The following is a 15,319-nucleotide window of genomic DNA, read 5'->3' as shown; positions in this document are numbered from 1 at the left end:
CAGCCAAGCCATTTGCTAGTGCGAGGGAGCACTGAACCGTGCCTTGAAAGAAATTAGTTTCCTGCATTTGTTATTTTTAGCTTCATTTTATTTGTATTTTGTGTACTACGAAGTTTCGGCTGCGTTGGCATTTCCGGGTAAAATGTTAAATAAGTTGAATTCATATGTTTTGGGTTACAGTCACAGCTTCATGGGCGGTGCAACTAAAGTATTGTTATTGAAGGAATGGTAAATCCATCTTTGCAAGTACTAGAAAATTTGTATTTCTATCACCAAAAATAGGTATTTTCTTGCAGTTGTAAAGACGGATTTAAAAAATCTTCAATAATTATAAAGCAACTACGGGCAGTAAGACCACACAAATGAAGACTTTAAAATACTGTTATTTTAGTTTTCTAAATGAGCAAGAAGTTCTCGAGAAAAGTAAAATACATAGTAAATGACGATATAGCTTAAGACTGCAAAGGACTTACAGTAACATTACAGATAAATGACTGACAGATAGTTAATAAAAAGTGGATGAGCTATTCATATTAAAATTACCCCCATAACAGCTAAGTGAAGAGGAGGACGTTCGGGGGAATAAATATAGCAAAGATGAAAGAGATGAAGAGTTAACAGAAACAGAATAGTATTTTTGTGGACGGAAAATTGGAGAAGGCACAATACAAGGAAGGGAGGAAGAGCAGTGTTTAATGTAAAAGCCGACGACGAGTTCATTATTGATAAAGAATTAAGAAGCATATCAACCGGGTATTTCCAAATGAGCCCTCCCACTTTAATCGTTTTAGGGAAACCACGAACACCTAAATGTGTAGGGCAGGGCGGAAGAGGTCATGAAAAAGAGTTGTGTAGTGTATGTAATGAGATAAAAGAGGATAGGTCAAGGAAGAAAGACATGAGTAGAATACTGGTGCAGCCGATGCAAGCAGTCTTCAAGAAAACGAGCCTGTTGATATAAAATACTAATGTGGCATCGAGAAGGAAGTTTCTGAAACTGTGTGTGTCACACAATTACAAACGGATTATTATGAAGTATCGATACGACAGGCGGAGACAACTATTTAAAATAAGGTGCTTCAAAAGTTTGCTGAAAAGTGATTAGGTGGATGAAGTACGAAATGAAGAGGTACTAGTGGGAACAGGCGAGGTAAAACGTCTATGAATAGTTGCTGTCGGCAAAGGGGAGAGATGGACGGGATGCGTACTGAATTATCGATGGATAGTTATTCCGAGGATAAAAGCGCCAGTATAAGGGAAAAATTACTGGAGTAAATATTAGGACATATAAAATACAGGACAATAATTACTGAACTATATGAAATACAATCGTCTTAACTCCTGAACGGTTTCTGTTAGGACGTTCAAACTGCACGGTTCGCCGCGGAGCATTATGGGGATTTTAGTACGCGGTATGTGGTTTGTTTTAGCGACGAAGCCCACTTTCATTTGGATTGGTTCATCAATAAGCAAAACTGGAGCATTTGAGGGTCTGAGAATCCGCATTTCGCGATCGAGAAGTCTCTTCATCTTCAACGAGTGACAGTGTGGCGTGCAATGCCCAGTCAAGGAACAATCGGTGCGATATTCCTTGATGGCACGGTGACTACCGAACGGTACGTTAAGGTTTTAGAAGATGATTTCACCCCCATTATCCAACCTGATTTCGACGAGATGTGGTTCATGCAAGTCGAAGCTCGATCGCATCGAAGCAGGAGAGTGTTTGATGTCCTGGAGGAGCATTTTGGGCTCTGAGCTGAAAACTGCCATTCACGAGGTCATCGACAGCATCTATGGACCGACACTTCAGCGGGTCATGCAGAGAATTTCACCATTCGTCTGCGCCATATCATGCCAATGATGGTAAACATATAGAACATGTGATGACTTAAACCCGAATATCTGTAGGGCCGTTTACGTGTTGAATAAAGTGTGTGCACGCCGTAGTTTCTAACTAATTTACGTTTTTTCCCCATATAGTTCAATAGTTGACACCCTGTAGATTATCTTACAAAAACCGAGACAAAAAAGTTATCACAAGACTGGAAGAGATACAAGGCGGTATAACACCATTTGAATGACTGCTGACTAAAACATTTCCTGTCGCCGTCATATTTTTTTTTGTTGTGCTTTCTGTCAGTAGTCCTTACAACTGCGTGGAGCCCACGAAAACCCGAGCACGTATTAACCCTCCACCGGTCGTGTGTAGCATTTAGTACAACAGCAGTGCACGTACTGATAAAGTAGTTTACGTACCCAGCAACTTCAGATTTTTTTTCGTAATATTAGGGGAAAACATTATATGAGGGAATTTTTGAGGAAGAAAATTTCGGTATAGGGGGAAACTGGGGAAGTATTTTATGGGCCCAGTCTTACTACTAATGCCATCTCTGATATTTTAGTTCAAACCGCACATACTTAATTTTCTTGATATTCAACAGATGTCACTCTATCGTCAAATCATTCGATGACCTTTCTTTTTGTTGGAGATATTGGTGGTGCGTCAATGGTATATCAGTGGAACAATGAAACAAGCATAGGAAAGCGAATGTGGCGCTCCTAGAGCAGGCCTTTTACTTTGCTGGTCAGACTATTATTCAGTTTATGTACTATAATTTTTTGATAAGTACGATAATTTTATCGCTCCGAACACACAGTTCCACCTTTTCAAGCTGCCCACATTGATAACAAAATTTTAAAGGAATAGGCAGTGTTGCGATGTTTGGAGAAAAGTTGCCGGATTCTATCATTCTCAGGAATTTTTTTTTTTCCTTCTATGGCGGAATTTCGAAATCTCTATCTGAAAACGCTGTGTGTACCCACAACAAAGGATTGGGGATGGGCAGGCGGTACGAGTTCGTCGCGACGAACAGCTGTCGCCAATATTCCCAGAAGCTGATCGGAAACAATAGGCAGTTAAAATAAACCACGTGTTGAACACAATAAAACGGCGCAACCATTGGAGGGTATGTGCCATGACTGCGCCTGGAGAGAGAATTTAGGACTGACGACGTAGTTACATGAGGTAATTAGTCTAACAATCACAATCTATCATTCAATCAAGTTATGTCGACCTTCACTAGCTCTGAGAAGCGGTCATAGACCGCACGTAGTGTAGTTATTCCATCTTAGAGCGAATAATTCACGCTGTCATGGTCGATAACTTCAATGGACAGCTACTCACATCGGAATTCGCATGAAAAACGACTTCGTAGCAATGCAATCAACTCCATTCTGCGTCTGAAGCATACCTTACATTATGTATGAAACTCCATTTGTTCTGTGAATTCGCGATTATTCCGGAAAATGTAAGAATCTTTTTGTCGATGCACAGGCAGAATGCGGATACGTTGTTTGACTCACCAGGGCAGCTGACAGGGCGACGCCCACGTCGCCTACATGAATGCTGCAGCCCACAGACCTGCAACAGAACAAGGCCACGCTGTAAAGCCAGACACGAGACTGTAGTCTTGCAAACAATGCCCACAGAAAAAAAAAAAACACGCACATACACACCAGGTGTCAATCTCATTAGTAACAAATTCCAATGTGAATCTCGACAGACGCTCAAGTTATCACAACAAACGTATTGCCAAAATTTTCAAACTAGGATATGGACCTGGCTCCTTCAAGAATACAAGTACTCTGTCTTACGTATTATGGCACGGAAATCTGGTTTTGCCGGCCGAAGTGGCCGTGCGGTTAAAGGCGCTGCAGTCTGGAACCGCAAGACCGCTACGGTCGTAGGTTCGAATCCTGCCTCGGGCATGGATGTTTGTGATGTCCTTAGGTTAGTTAGGTTTAACTAGTTCTAAGTTCTAGGGGACTAATGACCTCAGCAGTTGAGTCCCATAGTGCTCAGAGCCATTTTTTGAACCAAATCTGGTTTTGAACAATTGAGTGTACACAAACAACAGCTTGTACGAAGCTTATGCTCTTAGAAATTATATTTTGAACAACTATTGACGAAATACACACACGTCTCGACAACAAATCGTTGACATATTATATTATATTCAAAAGATTTGCGGGAACATGTGAACCAACGTCCGATAAGTCTATTGTGATACGGGCACTACCTGTGGTCTTATAGCATGGTCTGAGATCTTTGCTTACAGTGCAGGCGATAATTGAAATAATTCGCCAGCTATTGACTGTTTCATACATTACAGTGTCAGGTGGCATTTTCTAGTCACGTGCACAGATGGCAGTTGCCATTTGTGGACGTTGAATTCAACCAAGCACAGGCAATCTTAATGCTGTGCAAGTTGCAGGGGTGGTCTGTTTGATCCAAAAAGGATGGACTTTCGGTCGTGTTGCTACAGATGCCAATGTCTCTCCATGTATCGATCATTCACAGGCTGTGGACAGTTTACAGGGAAACAGGTCAGTCAGTACACAATAGTAGTTGGACGAGGTTGCCGCCGCATTACAGCCCCAGGTGAAGACCGATATCTGGTCATCTCTGCGTGGCGGCGTCGTACGGATACCGCCAGAGTCCTGCAAGACGGTGTCAGAAGGGGCACTGGAGTCGCTGTGTCCGATCAGACTGTAATGAACAGCAAACACTCCAGTTGGAAGAACATCTGCAACTGAGCACTATAGCAGAGGTTGAAAATATCGCTGAAGTTGTAAATTTCTTTATTTTCACACGACCGGTTCCGGACTGTTATAAGCTGTAGCTACGACACCTGAAGATGGGCTTATAACAGTCCGAAACCGGTAATGTGAAAATAAAGAAATTTAGAACTTAAGCGGTATTTTCAATCTCTACTGTAATGAACAGGTTCAGAGGAAAGATCTTACGACCCAGACGTCCTGTTCGAGTACCTCGCTTGACACGGCAGAATCTTGTAGCTCGTCATCATTTCCGCTGTTTTCATGTCGAGTGGCAACTTCCGAAAGCCCACATGCGAAACGTGTTATTCACAGACGAATCCAGATATCCTCTGACGCAAATTGATGGCCTTGTTCGCGTGCGGAGACTCGTGGTTAGCGGTACCTGCCAAATGCTGTCAGGAAATTGGCAGATTTCCAAGGTTCTGTGATGTTGTGGGGAGGCTTCAGTCTTCACAGCCATGCGAGTCTTGTTGTTGTCCATGGTCGTCTTACCGCCAGGCAGTACATCGAACAGATCTTATTGGACCATGTGGTGGCTGCTGCATACGGTAGTGGCTCTGAATTCTAATATCAGTCCCTATAAGGCGCGATCAGTAGGAATGTTTTGGGAAGCATGGATACTGAAGTAGTCGAACGGTAGGCGGAGAGTCCCGACCTAAACCCCATGGTGCGTACTTGGGACGTGCTTGACGGACATGTTTGGGTCGTCCTATTCCATCACAGGCTCTCCGAGAACTCTCAAGGGCGGGAACGGATACCAAAGGGTGGCCTCTGCAGGTGTCAGGAATTGATAAATGGCTCACGGAGGCCCCACATGTTATCGAAGCTCTCAAGTCCACCGAATAGCACCCAAGACGAAGGGATGAATGACTTGGTTCATTTTGTTTTCGACACTGTCATGTACACGAACGAAGATGTAATTATGTTTTGATGTGTACTTAGTTTGTGAAAGATAAAGGTATAATTTGGTAACATACCCAGTCCTCAATTGGTGCTCAGTGGAGTATGGCAAAGCCCAAAGTCACGTTCTTTTAATTCTTTTGAGCAGTGTATAAGCTTTACAAAAAAATGTTGAAGGGTAGAACTTACGAAGTATTGTATAATTTATTAATTTACCTTTGGTAACTATTCCACATAATCAGCGCTTATTTCCATTCTCTAGTATTTGAGGTTTTTCATTGCAGTGTTTAAGCAGGATTTAACCTGCTCCCTCAACCATCGTGTCACCGTCTCTCGTTCTCTAAGCTTCAAATATTTTCGGAGCTGCTGACATGTTATGATTCTGCTTTCGCCCAGAATAGTACGAAAGTCTTCACAAAACGACTTACAGTCTTTTGTCATAGCTATACCAGTTGCCGAGATACCGCTATCAACTTGGTTTTTTCAAATGGAATAAGAGTTGCCTCGAAGTCTTTAGTCAAAAACGTCATGATGTAATAGTTATGTAATCATTGGGTCTTCCGAAATACATTTTGCCGAGCCGATTGCAGACTTTAACTCACCAGGTTTTCTCACTGCGCGTTGCTGAGGAGCCATAAGGCGATTCATTAAAATTGTTTCTTTATGAGCACTAATGGCTGCACAGCGTGAACGACTGGTACCTACGCTGGCAGGTTCCTTTAACCCTCTGTACGATGTAATCAAGAGGTCTCTCCCCTCCCCCCTCCCATTTCCATTAGAATCACCTACTGTAACCCTCTGGCATGGGAATGGGCTTGTGTGTCCTACCAAAGTACTGGCTTTGAAATGTTAGTGTGGAAACAAACCACTATTATATACGTGGTGTTTCAAAGTCTTTGCATCAAACGTGTAGGGGTGATAGATTACGTCATGGAGACAACTTCTGTTAGAGACAAAATGTTCGCTGATGTGACGCTAAGCGTCTTTTGCTGGTTATACCCGTAAGAGGTGGCAGGGCGTTGGCATTCTGCGGTGAGCGTATGCAGTGTGTGTTACGTATAGTTATTTCATGTGAAAGGGGGTAGTCCGCGCTGTCGATCGCGTCCAGCCACTCGTTCTTAAGGTATACGCAGATGCAGCACTCCTTGTTAGTAGAGCCTGCTAGTTTGGTCAAACCTCGTCGTCCCAGGGCCGGCGAATTCAATAAAAAGACGACTAGCGACGAGGAAAGTGCAAGCGAACATTTTGTCCGTAACGAAATTTGTTCCCCATGAAGTGATCTTATCACCCCTAGATGTTTGATGGAAAGGCTATAATACGGAAACCACCCACTGTTATATATACTACTGTTTATTCTCATGTTGTTACCACAGATCCAATAGTTACGTAGAAAACGCAAAGTCATGCCTCGTTTGAAACCCAAGTCCGTGTCGGAGGTGAGAGTCGAACCCACGACCTCACCTTCAAGAGAGAGCAACGCAGCCACGAGGTCACGGAGGCTGACTGCCAGAACTATTCGCCTTAAGAACGAGACCAGTTCCTTGGCGTCGTCCTCAATGTTCGTAAAGGCGTTATCGTGCTGCGTAATATTTTATTTTCTTTCCAGCTCGATATAGTTTTTCTGGACCTCTCATAGCAGATACGAGAACTTACGACATGTTATTGAGGCACAAACAGGTCTATATGTTCCCCTTTACCATTCCGGAGGATGGTACGCGTGTTCAAGTTTTTTTTCTTTAACAGTGAGTATGTCTGGAGTCACTCTGTTATTCGTCCTTCTTTCTAGAGTACCGAGTGGGCCATTCTAATTTCATTGTACATTGCTATTTAGCCAGGAAAAGGGTCTCCTTGTACCGTCGCAGCTCGAAATTTGTTCTAAGAGCCATGTTCAGGCCGCTGAAGTGACACAGCCAGGGTACTGCCAGAATGGTGGTCTGGGTAGCTGGGGCACGGCACGTAGGAAAAAAACGAAATAGAAGAAAAAACAGTGCAACCATATGCTGTATCCTTATCTGCATAGTCTGGCATACTATTGTATTTAAGTATTGTTTTATTAATAAATATTTAACTGACTTCCAGTCAAAGATAACTGCTGTTTAATTATCGTGACAGTGGTTGATTCAGATGCTCTTATGATTCCATATCCACCGGCGCTAACACAACGCTCGGCTTGAAGAGGACTTCAATAGACAATTCGCCACGTTGATAACTAGATCTTGGGTAGAAACGACCGAGACATATAGTTTCGTGAGAGCATTAATTGACGACTTACAGAAAAATCTATTTACGCTCGTGTTTTTACCGAATACGTAGCGAAGCTACGCTCGTGTTAACAGACACTCAGTATTCATTACCGTGCATGGATAAAAAATTCTAACGACAAAATACATTTCTTACACGATACTAATTAGCCCTTTTTTCTTTCACTATGTCAACCTCGCCTGTACCGATGCCGCTACATTAATGCGAAAACATCTCGCTAAAAACGTTACTCAACGTTGGTAGCTGTCGTCGACGTCTCAATGAGCGTTGAGTTTTTCTTCCGTATGACCTACGCGATTTATACAAAGCGTTAGTAGTGCTTAATGACACTAAGTAACACATAGCGAATGGAGTATCATAATCCTCCAGTGATCAATTATAGAGCGATGTTAACATGCAGGATTCCAATTCAGGAAAGCGAGTTTCAAATCCCTGTAGCGACATCCACATGAAGGTTTTCCCTGATTTCCTTAAAAATCGCTTTAGGCGTGTACCGCGGTGTTTAATTTTAAAACAATACGGTCTATTTCCTTTCCCCATCCACTCCAACCTCGTGCTCTGTTTCTAGTACATCGTTCGCATCGGTATGATGAAACGTAAGAAAACTTTCTTCGAATGACGAATCTGATAACAACTTTCTCATTCTCGAAGCTTCACGGAAAGTGCATCAGTAACATGGGAACGATTAAGATCACTGGTTACGGGTCGTTTAGCAATGATTTTATCAATACCTCTTCAACAAGTAATTTGAAATGTTGCATTAAATTCAAATAAATCGCTGCTTTCAACAAAGACAGTGCGCGTGTCTTTGCCAACGCCCTTAACGAATTACGCCAATTTCAAGACAAAAGTCTAAGTTCTTAGCAGGTACCTATTTTCGCTTTTATTGTTTCCTCACATAACGCATGTTTGAGCTCCGGACATCATAACTGACAATATAAGAATTTCCCAGAAGCGTTAAAATCTCTATTGTCAGCAGTATTGCATTAAATCAAGTAAGATCGGGAAACAAAACAGCACACAATGAAGCAGATTTATTTAACGATACAGGGTACTTTCCCGGCTCAATATTAGGTAAAAACCAACACAGATTTCTTTGAGGCACTGTTTATAATGTATATGTTTCACAGATTTTTTGTTGATATCAGGCAATGCAGCACACGTTCTAAACAAATTAGAAGTATTTTGAATATTTTTGAACCTGCTTAAGGCTATTAACAAATTACAAAGAAATTGAAGCATTTTTCCCCAAAATTCTTCCTCAAATTGAGGTACCATTTAATCCAATGTTATACATTTGAAGGAGACCAAATGTTTACCAGATATGCATGACATGATGGCTGAGGTACTAGACCTATTTAATTTCACCTACTATGTATATTACAAGAACAAAAAAATATCACATCTTACATTTTAATTTTTATAATTTTTTCCTAATAAAAATATTTTTTCTATAATTTAGTTGATTCTACAATAAAGTTTAGGTCTACTACATAAGTATGGACAATTGCATGTTACAGAAAAAAATTAGAGCAATGCTGTATAAACTTTAGGAAATATTTGTACCTGAATTCTGAAAAATACAACTTGCGGGAGATTGCGAATGAAGATACGAGTCCAATTGAACTGTGCCTCAGAACATTCCTGAAGCATAGTCTTCATCCTGCAGCATTTCTTCATCTTTAAGCTTCCTCTTGGCATTCCTTTTAACACTTCTTGCTCCTTTGGTAACTTGAAGAGCGAATCTTACAGCTTCATGCATCTGTTGTCTGTCACAAGCGAGCAATTGATCTTCCATATTAGAGCCACATTTTATGCCTAAATTTCTCATGACTTCCAACCTTCCTATCACTCCATCATTGAAACATATGACTTCATCTAGTATACTAACTTTTAATGAATTTAGTCCTACAAAAACATTGTTGGATAATCCTTACCATATGCAAAGGTTGAAACTTTCATTTGTGTTCTGAGTGCCCCATGAAGACATTTACTAAGCAAAACAGGGTCACTCAGGTCTCTAAAAATTGGTTTTATTTCATTCATAACAGGCTCAGGAAGAGAATGCTTATAGTGGTATATTTGACCACTTTCTTTTGCTTTTTGACAACCACACCAATAACCTGCTCCTTTAGGCCAAAGTCCGTGAACAGGGTGGTCATCTGTGGACGACTTATGAAAGTAAGTGGCCCATACAGCTTTTCTCATTGCTGTAACATCACTCAGAGGTGCAGTTCGTCTAATGTCCGGTCCATAATAACTCTGAAGGAGGTCTATTTCAGTGTCTGTCAATCTGCCTCGGCCAGACAGAGATTTTCCATCAGACAGCACTTTCCTTTCATTTCTCTTCGTAGCTTCCTCAATCTAGCACCCAACCTATTTTCCACATGTCCAAAACACTCCAGTTTTGTTACCAAGGTGTCACTATAATCACTTAACTCATTAATTTTATTGAAAGCTTTAGAGTGCCCATCGCCTAGGTACTTCGTACATCTAACGTTATAAACGGGCACCGACCTCTGAAATATTTTTGGAGCTCCATCACATTCCATACCTCCACTGTAACCATCATAATTCTTAGAACACTGATGTTCAATATGTCCTTCAGTGTTATCATGGCAGGTGTGGCAGTACTTAGATAAGCACTCAACATCAACAACTTTTTGCCGTACTTAGATAAGCACTCAACATCAACAACTTTTCCATTCTCCACAGAAGTAGCACTTCCAACACCATTCAAGGAACCATGTCCTCGACGTTGCCATGTCCCATCAAGTGCAACAGCAAAGTCACTGGTTCCACTAATATTTACAGTTCATAAATCGGAAACCGATTAGCACTAAACAAATAATTGCGGACCATAACGCAATTTATCTACTTTTCATCCTTAAATATGAAATTGTTATATAAAGAAGCAACGGAAGGTTCCATTAACATACGGTTTTAAGTTCGCCTTCCTTGGTATTTTCCTGCCTGCGGGAGGTCCGGTAATGTTGGAATTAATCCATTCGCGAATCAGTAAAGTATTTTAATTCCTTCGTCAGATTCTCCTCCTATCACCAAGAAACACCAGTTATCCTAAGAGAGTCAAGTAGTGTCCACCAACTGTTGGGATGGTATGAACTTCGTGCAGTGTTATGTATGCATCGTAAGTGTTTGTGATTACGAGATGGACATACAGAACTGGCTGCGCATTTTTATACACAAGTGTAGAAACCGGTTTATAAACCACATTAAGGCAGACCACGACCAATCAGCAACGAGTGAGGATATGATAGTCTCGCTCACATTGCTCCCTCCCAAAACAATGGTTCAAATGGCTACGAGCACTATGGGACTTCTGAGGTCATCAGTCCCCTAGAACTTAGAATTACTTAAACCTAACTAACCTAAGGACATCACTCACATCCATGCCCGAGGCAGGATTCGAACCTGCGACCGTACAACTAATGTAAGATTTTAAAATTAGCATTTATAGTTATGTCGTCAGCGTCGTTTCAGCGAAAACACGAACTGTAGTGTATTTATCACTTGCAAGATGGTATTATTGTTTGAAGAGTTCCTTGTAATTGAACAGAAGGATGGCACCTGACTGGCCATACACATTTAGGCTATCCATGGTTTGCTTCACAAGGACGTAGACTGTTTCCTTACACATCCTTTTAGGCCACTTCTAACAACCTCGCCCACGGAAGACCGTTAAGCATTAATATTCCTTCCTCCCTCCTCTTGTCAAACGAAGGAAAGGTGGGGCACAAACGACGCCCGAAAATGTTAAGGAGTAAGACACAATTCATATTACAGGAAGAAATTAACGAGTGCATGCGACAGATACAAGGCAGAAGACTTTCTAACTCCGATCGCATATTCACTAGTGGTTACATTCCGTGCTGAAGCATACGAGATCTATTAAGTAAACTCTGAAACAGTAATTGAAGGGCCGGCCAGAGTAGCCAAGCGGTTCTAGGCGCTACAGTCTGGAACCGCGCGACCGCGACGGTCGCAGGTTCGAATCTTGCCTCAGGCATAGATGTGTGTGATGTCCTTAGGTTAGTTAGGTTTAAGTAGTTCTAAGTTCTAGGGGACTTATGACCTCAGAAGTTAAGTCCCATAGTGCTCAGAGGCACTATTTTTAGTAATTGAAGGAAAAAATTTAAATTAATTTTTCAATTAATTTATTTCACTCCATAACAGATATTCGCACACGATGTCAAAGCTGCCCACAAAAACATGTGTGCGCGTTTTCTGATAGCCTATGGTCTTCCTTACTCATGAAACTGTCCGGCCATGCTGGACACAACAGGTATCAGTAAAAATGAGGTTTACTAAATTCTTTCCCCTTTACAGCAAAATAATTCACTCGCTCACCTGGTCTCCTCAGCACAAAACGACCAAAGTCAGGCCAGTGTCTTTATTTTCTTATTTTTTTGCATGTTGAATTAGCTTTTATTTGGTCGTCAAAGAAAAAAGAATACATTTTCTCCAAACGAATGTTGGTCGTTTTAGCAAAATTACTTTAAAGTGTGTCGCTGGTAGGCAATTTGAGGTCCACAAACATCTTACACACTGCACAAAAGTACTACGTATTCGATTGTTCCGTAATGACCATTTGTAGACGAATGTTAGTTTCTTATTTCATGTGCTTTTTAGGAGCATAAAAATAGCTCAGATCTTTTAAAAGGCAGAAACCAAGAGTCAAATAAACATCCCAGAACTTGGAATATTTTGAATGGAATCTACAATGCTGCTAGTTTAGAATATATTACGTCCCAGTTCTACAAAATATGTACATTTTGTTTTTATAAGGTTAGCTGTTTCACAACAGCTAGGGCATTAGAAGCCGTAGTTCATGGTGGTGATGAAAATTGGGAGGGGGGGGGGGGGGTAATGTTAGTACTGAAGTAGTTCTGGGAACAATAGAAAAGCTTAGCTAGGATAGCAGGTGTGAGATTGGAATCAGAATTCTCGCGAGTAGTTGTCTTAACCATTGAGCGGGATCCCTCTAAGAGGTACTGCCTGTTTTAAGAATAAGTACGAAAAATAACTATTTCACAGATAGACGTAAAACTCCTTTCTTTTACTTACAATCTGTATGCTTGCCTATGGTACGGTATTACGCGAACGCACTGCCGACTTACCGGCCTACGACCGCCCGATCTCGCTTTCGAGCACACGGAAGCGATGCCAAGCCAGATGGGGCACTGCCGTGCTCTTCAGACGTCGGCGCACTGAACCTCGTCTTCCGAACACCCTAACCACTCAATCCCCGCTACTATTTCTGCTGCAACAGAATTAGCTTCCCGCTCCCTCATCCCACACTCATTATATACTCCCTCCTGTGTCTGGATAATACAGGGTGCAGCTTCCAAAATACACCGCAGGAACGTTATTGGTGTCTTCCTTACAGACACGTCCGGAACAATACGTTCGCACGGCGTACGCAGATACAAATTACTTGTAATATACTAGAAAAGAGAATAAAGAGAATGTTTACGCCGGTGTTAATACCATGTAATTATCAGTTATTAGCTACATGTTTGTGGGTATTTAGTGTCCCTGTCACGCAGTTTCTCTACAGTCCGTGGAAGTAATAGTAAATACCCAACACTGATGGTTATTTTCTTGAATTACGCATAACTGCATTGAAACCGGGCGGGAAGAGAATCGAAAGAGTTCCTGATAATATTGTATACAATTAGTAGGACATCTTGAGATGACATTATATGTTATTTCAGGAGGAATAGTAAATATATTAGGAGGCGGTGTAGTACAAACTACTTCGAATACAGTATTCCGTATAATATTTGTTAAGTTTTTATTGGCTACAGAGATACAGCTGTTAGCATGTAACTACAACAAATTCTTATAGAAGATGTTAAGGCAAAAGCAAATAGTTGCGTTCAAGACTGATTTTCATAAATTCCTCCATCAACTTAAATGCCCTTCCGACATCTCTTGACATCTGAGAGTGTCTTAGCGTTCTTTTATGAGGGCAGCGCGAGAAATTCGTCTCTTGTGTTTCCTTTTTATCTGTAGATTTCGTCTTTCAACCATTCCCCACAGGAAAAAAATTTTAAGGGGTAAGGTCCGAGGAGTTGTCCAAGAAACGTATGTCTGCCGATCCGTCTTCCGGGGAATGTTAGGTTTAGATTCTGCATGTGCTTGTTGAAGGACTACGTTCCACCTACTTAATAACGTATTTTACCTCACCCACACCTTGTTCATTTGCGCGTTCTGATGAAATATTACTGCCGGGAACTCAACACGACTCATGCAATTCAGTGAAAACTCGAGAGAATACTCTTTAATCTGGAACTGTGTGTTGGGAAATGCGTTTATAGTATTCTCTGCAAGTAGTAGCGTTTAAAGTCAAGGTCAACGTCACAATCTGAACCAAAAAGAAGTCGACAAATAGGAAACTGAAGCACCAACATGCGAAATGAAAACTCTTGGAATCTAGGATACACACTTTTAATTTATTACTTTCCATCTCTAATAATGATTGCCTGCAATTCTACTAAACCGCAGATTTAGCACAACCGAAGGAAATAAAGGGCGACACTTATTGAACTATATGAAAACAAACGTAAATTAGTTAGAAACTACGGCGTGCACACACTTTATTCAACAGGTAAACATCACTATTGATATTGGGATTTAGGATATGACATGATCAATATGACTGGCATCATTTGCGATGATGTGGCGCAGACGAATAGCGAAATTCTGCATGACCCACTGAAGTGTCGGAACATCGATGCTGTCGATGACCTCCCAAATGGATTTTTTCAGCTCAGCAATGGTTTTCGGGTTATTGCTGTACATCTTGTCTTTAATTTAGCCCCACAAATAGGAGTGGCATGTGTTCAGATCCGGAGAATATAGCGGCCAATCGAGGCCCATGCCAGGGGCCTCTGGGTACCCCAGAGCCAGAATGCAGTCCCCACAGTGCTCGGCCAGGACATCGAACACTCTCCTGCTTCGACGGGATCGAAGTCGTCTTGCATGAACCACACCTTGTCGAAATCAGGGCCACTTCGGATATTGTTGTTGTGGTCGTCAGTCCAGAGATTGGTTTGATGCAGCTCTCCATGCTACTCTATCCTGTGCACGCTTCAGTGGTCCCTTGATGCCTCAGAATATGCCCTACCAACCGATCCCTTCTACTAGTAAAGTCGTGCCACAAATTTCTCTTTTCCCCAATTCTATTCAATACCTCCTCATTAGTTATGTGATCTACCCATCTGATCTTCAGCATTCTTCTGTAGCACCACATTTCGAAACCTTCTCTTCTCTTCTCGTGCAAACTATTTATCGTCCTCGTTTCACTTCGATGCATGGCAACACTCCATACAAATACTTTCAGAAACGACTTCCTGACACTTAAATCTATACTCGATGTTAACAAATTTCTCTTCTTCAGAAACGCTTTCCTTCCCATTGCCAGTCTACATTTTATATCCTCTCTAATTCGACCATCCTCCGTTATTTTGCTCCCCAAATAGCAAAACTCATTTACTACTTTAAGCGTCTCATT

The 15,319-nt window shown here is 41.5% G+C and overlaps 1 protein-coding gene across 2 annotated transcripts in view; it reads right to left on the bottom strand.

The window, feature by feature from the left end:
* LOC124794701 (WD repeat-containing protein 47) overlaps positions 1-15,319 on the bottom strand; it is a 699,296-nt gene that overhangs the window by 578,278 nt on the left and 105,699 nt on the right. The window contains exon 2 of one of the 2 annotated variants that reach the window (XM_047258268.1): positions 3,364-3,421. The exons of the other annotated variant lie outside the window; for it this stretch is intronic. The gene's annotated coding sequence lies outside the window, so the exon portion shown is untranslated. The remainder of the gene's footprint in view (positions 1-3,363; positions 3,422-15,319) is intronic. 2 annotated transcript variants of the gene reach the window in all.

The sequence above is a fragment of the Schistocerca piceifrons genome, chromosome 4 (genome assembly GCF_021461385.2).
Source record: "Schistocerca piceifrons isolate TAMUIC-IGC-003096 chromosome 4, iqSchPice1.1, whole genome shotgun sequence".
Taxonomy (NCBI): domain Eukaryota; kingdom Metazoa; phylum Arthropoda; class Insecta; order Orthoptera; family Acrididae; genus Schistocerca; species Schistocerca piceifrons.
This window is presented reverse-complemented; position numbering and strand designations above follow the sequence as displayed.